Here is a 7,622-nt window from a genome sequence, read left to right on the forward strand (position 1 = left end):
AAGATGAGAGCAGAATTAAATGAAATAGAAACAAAGAAAACAATAGCAAAGATCAATAAAACTAAAAGCTGGCTCTTTGAGAAGATAAACTAAATTGATAAACCATTAGCCAGACTCATGAAGAAAAAGAGGGAGACAACTCAAATGAATAAAATTAGAAATGAAAAAGGAGAAGCTACAACAGACACCACAGAAATACAAAGCATCCTAAGAGGCTACTACAAGCAACTCTATGCCAATAAAATGGACAACCTGGAAGAAATGGACAAATTCTTAGAAAGGTATGACCTTCCAAGACTGAACCAGGAAGAACTAAAAATATGAACAGACCAATCACAAGTAACGAAATTGAAACTGTGATTAAAAATCTTCCAAAAAACAAAAGTCCAGGACCAGATGGCCTCACAGGCGAATTCTATGAAACATTTAGAGAAGAGTTAGCACCCATCCTTCTCAAACTCCTCCAAAAAATTGCAGAGGAAGGAACACTCCCAAACTCATTCTATGAGGCCACCATCACCCTGATACCAAAACCGGACAAAGATACTACAAAAAAAGACAATTACAGACCAATATCACTGATGAAAATAGATGCAAAAATCCTCAACAAAATGCTAGCAAACAGAATCCAACAACACATTAAAAGGATCATACACCATGATCAAGTGGGATTTATCCCAGGGATGCAAGGATTCTTCAATATATGCAAATCAATCAATTTGATATACCATATTAACAAATTGAAGAATAAAAACCATATGATCATCTCAAAAGATGCAGAAAAAGCTTTTGACAAAATTCAACACCGATTTATGATAAAAACTCTCCAGAAAGTGGGCATAGAGGGAACCTACCTCAACATAATAAAGGCCATATATGACAAACCCACAGCAAACATCATTCTCAATGGTGAAAAACTGAAAGCATTTCCTCTAAGATCAGGAACAACACAAGGACGTCCACTCTCGCCACTATTATTCAACATAGTTTTGGAAGTCCTAGTCATGGCAATTAGAGAAGAAAAAGAAATAAAAGGAATACAAATTGGAAAAGAAGAAGTAAAGCTGTCACTGTTTGCAGATGACATGATACTATACATAGAGAATCCTAAAGATGCCACCAGAAAACTACTAGAGCTAATCAATGAATTTGGTAAAGTTGCAGGATACAAAATTAATGCACAGAAATCTCTTGCATTCCTATACACTAATGATGAAAAATCCGAAAGAGAAATTAAGGAAACACTCCCATTTACCACTGCAACAAAAAGAATAAAATACCTAGGAATAAACCTACCTAGGGAGACAAAAGATCGGTATGCAGAAAACTATAAGACACTGATGAAAGAAATTAAATATGATACCAACAGATAGAGAGATATACTATGTTCTTGTTGGAAGAATCAATATTGTGAAAATGGCTATAGTACCTAAAGCAATCTACAGATTCAATGTAATCCCTATCAAACTACCAATGGCATTTTTTTTACAGAACTAGAACAAAAAATCTTAAAATTTGTATGGAGACACAAAAGACCCCAAATAGCCAAAGCAGTCTTGAAGGAAAGAAATGGAGCTGGAGGAATCAGGCTCCCTGACTTCAGACTATACTACAGAGCTACAGTAATCAAGACAATATGGTACTGGCACAAAAAGAGAAATATAGATCAATGAAACAAGATGGAAAGCCCAGAGATAAACCCACGCACATATGGTCAACTAATCTATGACAAAGGAGGCAAGGATACACAATGGAGAAAAGACAGTCTCTTCAATAAGTGGTGCTGGGAAAACTGGACAGCTACATGTAAAAGAATGAAATTAGAACATTCCCCAACACCATACACAAAAAAACCCTCAAAATGGATTAGAGACTTAAATGTAAGACAGGACACTATAAAACTCTTAGAGGAAAACATAGGAAGAACACTCTTTGACATAAATCACAGAAAGATCTTTTTTGATCCACCTCCTAGAGTAATGGAAATAAATACAAAAATAAATACAAAAATGGGACCTAATGAAACTTGAAAGCTTTTGTACAGCAAAGGAAACCATAAACAAGACGAAAAGACAACCCTCAGAATGGGAGAAAATATTTGCAAATAATCAACGGATAAAGGATTAACCTCCAAAATATATAAACAGCTCATGCAGGTCAATATTAAAAAAACAAACAACCCAATCCCAAAATGGGCAGAAGACCTAAATAGACATTTCTCCAAAGAAGACATACAGATGGCCAAGAAGCACATGAAAAGCTGCTCAACATCACTAATTATTAGAGAAATGCAAATCAAAACTACAGTGAGGTATCACCTCACACCAGTTAGAATGGGCATCATCAGAAAATCTACAAATAAAAAATGCTGGAGAGGGTGTGGAGAAAAGGGAACCCTCTTTCACTGTTGGGGGGAATGTAAATTGATACAGCCACTATGGAGAACAGTATGGAGGTTGCTTAAAAACTAAAAATAGAATTACCATGTGATTCAGCAATCCCACTACTGGGCATACACCCAGAGAAAACCATAATTCAAAAAGACACATGCACCCCAATGTTCACTGCAGCACTATTTACAATAGCCAGGTCATGGAAGCAACCTAAATGCCCGTTGACAGACGAATGGATAAAGAAGATGTGGTACATATATACAATGGAATATTACTCAGCCATAAAAAGGAATGAAATTGGTTCATCTGTGGAGATGTGGATGGATCTAGAGACTGTCATACAGAGTGATGTAAGTCAGAAAGAGAAAAACAAATATCGTATATTAATGCGTGTATCTGGAACCTAGAAAAATCGTACAGATGAACCGGTTTGCAGGGCAGAAATTGAGACACAGACGTAGAGAACAAACGTATGGACAGCAAGGGGGGAAAGCGGGGGGGGGGGGGTGGGGATGGTGGTGTGATGAACTGGGCGATTGGGATTGACATGCATACACTGATGTGTATAAAATTGATGACTAATAAGAACCTGCTGTATAAAAAAATAAATTAAAAAGGAAAAAAAAGGATATTGGAACACTCTCCAGATCTGAGTGAGAATGGCTGCTTCTCCACACCCTTGCAAACTTGTATCCTCTATTGGATAAAACTAATGGGCCTTTTATTTAAAATGACAATCTGTGAAATTTAAAGCTCTGAAAAAATCACTCTGGGGTTGTATGAAGTTTTCCTTTAGAAAGTGAATAATTTCATAAATATCTGGCCTTATGTAGAGTGAGGAGACATCTTATTATCATATTTGTACCTTTCCTGATAACTTCTGTTTTCTCTTTATTGAAATAATATTTAAGTCCTGTCAATATGTGAAACAAAATAACAGGGTACCTGAGAGGCAGTTTAAAAGCTTGAGTTCTACACTACATTGACTTGATTATGAACTCCAGATTTGCCACTACTAGCTATATAAACAAGGGAAAATCTCTTTGAGCCTTAGAGATCTAAAATGTTTACAAATTTCTTATACCATCAACTTTAAAATAAAATGTAATTTAGGAATAAGTCCTAAGTTTTCTTGAATCTAGTATATTGACAGATTATTCTACCTTGGTATTTTTCTTCATACAGAGAAAATAAAGTTGGCAGAAAGAGGAACGATTTTTACCTCTGTTTCTAAAGTTTAATTATCGAAACACAAGATAGACAAGTATATCTGTATTGTTTCAAAGGCCCTTTGTACATGAATTATAAGAATAAGAAATTTTTTGTTTGTCAAATAATAATTTCTACTCAGATTTTTTCCCTCAAAGAGTCATTCATGAGGTATTTGTATACCTTCTAAAAATGATTCACAGCTCAAGTGGTGTGATTTCCAACACCATATGCTTCAGCAACAATGCTATACAAATCTAAATAATGAGGTTCCTTTCCCAATGAGACTCTTTCACTAGCCCAACAGCCAGCATTTGCTAAGTTTGCAAACTTTTTGTAACTAAACACAGGTTGTGTGACAGCTTCTATTATTTGCCCAATAACAGTTCTTGTGTGCCCCTCCTTCTTCGGAGCCTTGCCAATGTTTGATCACAGCTGTGAGCAATTTGAGGGAAAAAGAAGATGATTAATTGGGGGAACCAAGTCATGGGGCATTGGGTGCCTGCCAGAGAATTGATGAAGGACTCAGATTAATACCTGTGAATCATAGCTTATTCTAACGCTTATAAAACCCAAGGCATAAAATATGCAAAATACGACACGTTCCATGATTGCAGTGATCCCTCCCAGCCAAAAAAGGGTATTAAGACCTCTTTAAGTAGGCTACACTCAGCATGGCTGGCTCTTAATGTAGCAGGTGTGATGTCCCTCTGTGAGTTAACTCCAGTGAAAACTGGATATGGACCTTACTTGATGATACATACTAATTAACTCTTTATTTTTTAATGAGATAAACTTTAAAAAGCTTACTGAAGCTACCCTCATCCAATATCAGAACAGGGTGAACACTATTAAAAATTCACAGAATTGTTGAGTCACTTGGCAGGTGAAGCCCTTGTTTTACAACTGTGGAGACTAGGCCAAATCTCATTTTGTTCCCCAACAGTGCTCTCACGTAACATCACCAAGTTAAAAATGGTGTCAGCACTTCTCGATTCCCCATTTGAATTACACTCTGCACGTACTGGATAAATTAACTGCAATCCAGATGTCAGCCATAGCATAGAGAAGTTTGTTTACCTCCCAATTTCATGTCTTGTAGAAAGTTTAATGTCATTTTCTGAATTTCTGCATATTTTCAGAGAGGTCATGATCACCTCTGGCTTTACTCTCCTGTTTATTTTGCAATAGTCATTGTATAGTGTTTTACTATCCAGTGTATTCTGCACAGCATCAATTATTCACTTACCAAATATTTATTGAGGGCGTATTATTTGTTAGGCCATGTTACATGTGAGACACTGGGCTGGTTTTAGGGGAAACAATAGGCTAGTGTGGGGTGGAGACATCTGTTAACTAACGATACAAATAACTAGAAGATTATGAATGGTAAGTGAAAGATGGAGAAGAGAATGTTTACAAAAACACTTATTTTGTCTAGCCTAGGAGGTTAGAGACAGCTTTCCTTAAAAAAAAAAAAAACTGCCATTAATATGTGACCCAAAAGAATTGCAAGAGTTAACTAAACTAAAGGAGAGGGTAAGAAAACTCCATGTTTCATTTAATGACTTAATGACTTGAACCCTAATGTAAAGGATTCAGTTCCATGAGAGAGTTTGGAATATGGGAGCGCTAAAGGGTAACAGAAAATGTACAGTTCATGAGGTGGAAGCATTTACCTTATATAGGAGGAGAGGCAGCCCTCTCTTTTCACAGAAGGAAAAGAGGATGCCCCAAAGTTAGAGGTTTCTTGATTGGTATGTTGGGGGGCAGGGAGAAAAGGGAGTTACCATCTGATGCAGATGGAGAGTTCCATATGGAAAGGCCCCATGCTGGGAAGGAAAACATAAGGGAAGGTCACTGGGGCTGAAGTACAGAAACCAGGAGGAATTGTGGTGCGAAATGACATTGGAAAAATAGCAATGTCATGTAAGAAATTGTAGGCCATGTAATGGATTGTGGTCACTGTCCAAACAATAATGAAAAGCCACTGATGTAATGGAGATATGGTCTAATCAGGTTTGCATTTCAAATTAGCATCTCTGTTATCCAAATTTGGAGCAGGAGCGAGTGGAGAGGCCAAGAATTAAAGTAGGTTATTGCAGTAGTCCACTTGACGATTGGACATAGCTTACTTAGGCTAGGGTGGTGGCAGTAGGTATGGAAAGACATGGGAAATTTGACATACATTTAGGAGGTAAAATTGACAGCTTTGTGATTAATTGGACATGAGGATTGAAGTTTAAGGAAGAGTCATGGATTATTCCTAAATTTCTTCCTTATATAAGTAGTTGGATGGTGATGCCATTCATTCTTCTATAAGAGGACCAAGTAAGGAGACCATAAATTTGATTTTTGACGTGGATTTGAAGACATCTAAAAAGAAATGTCAAATAAGCATTTGAAATTATGGTCTAGAGTTCCAAGGAGAGTTTTGTTTGTAGAAATAAAAACTTGAATCACCAGCTTATGGGTGCTAATTGGAACGGTGAATGACAATAATATCACTTAATAAGAGAACATAGAGTAAGACGAAAAGAACTTAAGTTTTAGTTTCGAGAAACTTCAACACTGGGTGTCCTGGGAGCAGAAGAGTATGAAACTGCAAATAAGGTGGTCAGTGAGAAGTTAGAGCAGAGGGAAAATCATAAGGGACAGTAATGACTTCCAAGCCAAAGGACTAAAGTTTATCAAGAAGGGAGTGGTCAACAATGTCAAGAGCTGTGGAATCTTGAATAAGGTAAGAGTTTAAATTTTCCACTGGATGTAGTGAGATGACAGTGCTGGGAAAAGTCCAGATTAGAGGGGTTTGAGAAGTGAGGGGGGGATAAGGAAATGAGGACAATTTTGCCAGTGACTCTTTCAAGAAGCTAAGTGGTTAAGGAGAGAAGAAAGAAAGGGCAGTAGATGGTAGTGGCAGAGGAAGATTTTGTTTCCCTTTTTTTTCTTTAATGATAACGACTTAAGCACTGATGTGAAGGATTTAGTTCCACAGAGAGTTTGAAGTATGAGAGTGATAAGGGATAACAAACAGTGTACAGTTAAAAAGGCAGAGGTTTCTAACTTATATAGGAGGAGGGGCAGCCTTTCCTCTCTTTTCACAGAAGGGAAGGAGGATACTCCAAAGTTAGAGGTTCCTTCATTAGTATGTTAGGTGGGAGGAAGATAAGGGAGTTACCACCTGATGCTTTCTCTTTTCATCGAAAATGGTTACCATATGATAGGTGGGGAGGAGCAGGGGGAGACTTGATGTTTTGAGTAGAGTGGGTAAAGTTTGAAATAACTGTTGCAAAGAGACTGTGGGCACTGTTGAGGGCCCCTTTGAGGATGGAGTTTTTAAAAATTTATAACTGGACCAATATGCCCTGTTAAGAGGGACTTCCCTGGTAGTGTTTAACTATAGGAATAGAGAAAAAAGATGGTTGAGCTATCAAAGGTTGGGATTTGAGTAAATGCCACACACACACAAAGAAGTGGCTCAGACAAAACTCAGCTTCCTGACTTAATTCCTCCTACTCCCATGCACACATCTTCAAAAGCCCATTCATAAAAGGTCTCTGAATTGTGCATCAGTGTTTTCTTAATTTTTGAGGACAATAGAGGGTTTGTGTTGCAACGACACAGCCGATTAAAAATTGATTAGACGTATTTTTCTTAAAATGCCTTCTTCTACCACGGTGTTCTCTAGACTGGCTCTTCCCTCTTTCCCTTTCTCTAACTCCGCCTTTCCACAGAGCCACTGAGCCATCCATTTGATTTCACTGCTTCCTGCTAATTTCAGCCCTCAGCCTGTCACCTTCTACCAGAAGTAGCTTACCAATATGTTTTCCTAAACAAAGACAGTTTCTTCCCTAAAAGAAATTCAGGTGCCAGCAGTTAAGTGGATAGTTTTTTTCACCCATGACATATTATTATTTAACTCTGTCTCTTATCTGTGACAATCTGCTCTAAAGGTGTCTTTGGTGTTTTCAAACACAGCAGAAACACGCTCGTCCTCTCTGCTGTCATCAACCAGCAAAT

This window comes from Monodon monoceros, unplaced genomic scaffold, assembly GCF_005190385.1.
Source record: "Monodon monoceros isolate NGI ecotype Baffin Bay Population unplaced genomic scaffold, NGI_Narwhal_1 Super_Scaffold_22, whole genome shotgun sequence".
In the NCBI taxonomy this organism is placed as follows: Eukaryota; Metazoa; Chordata; class Mammalia; order Artiodactyla; family Monodontidae; genus Monodon; species Monodon monoceros.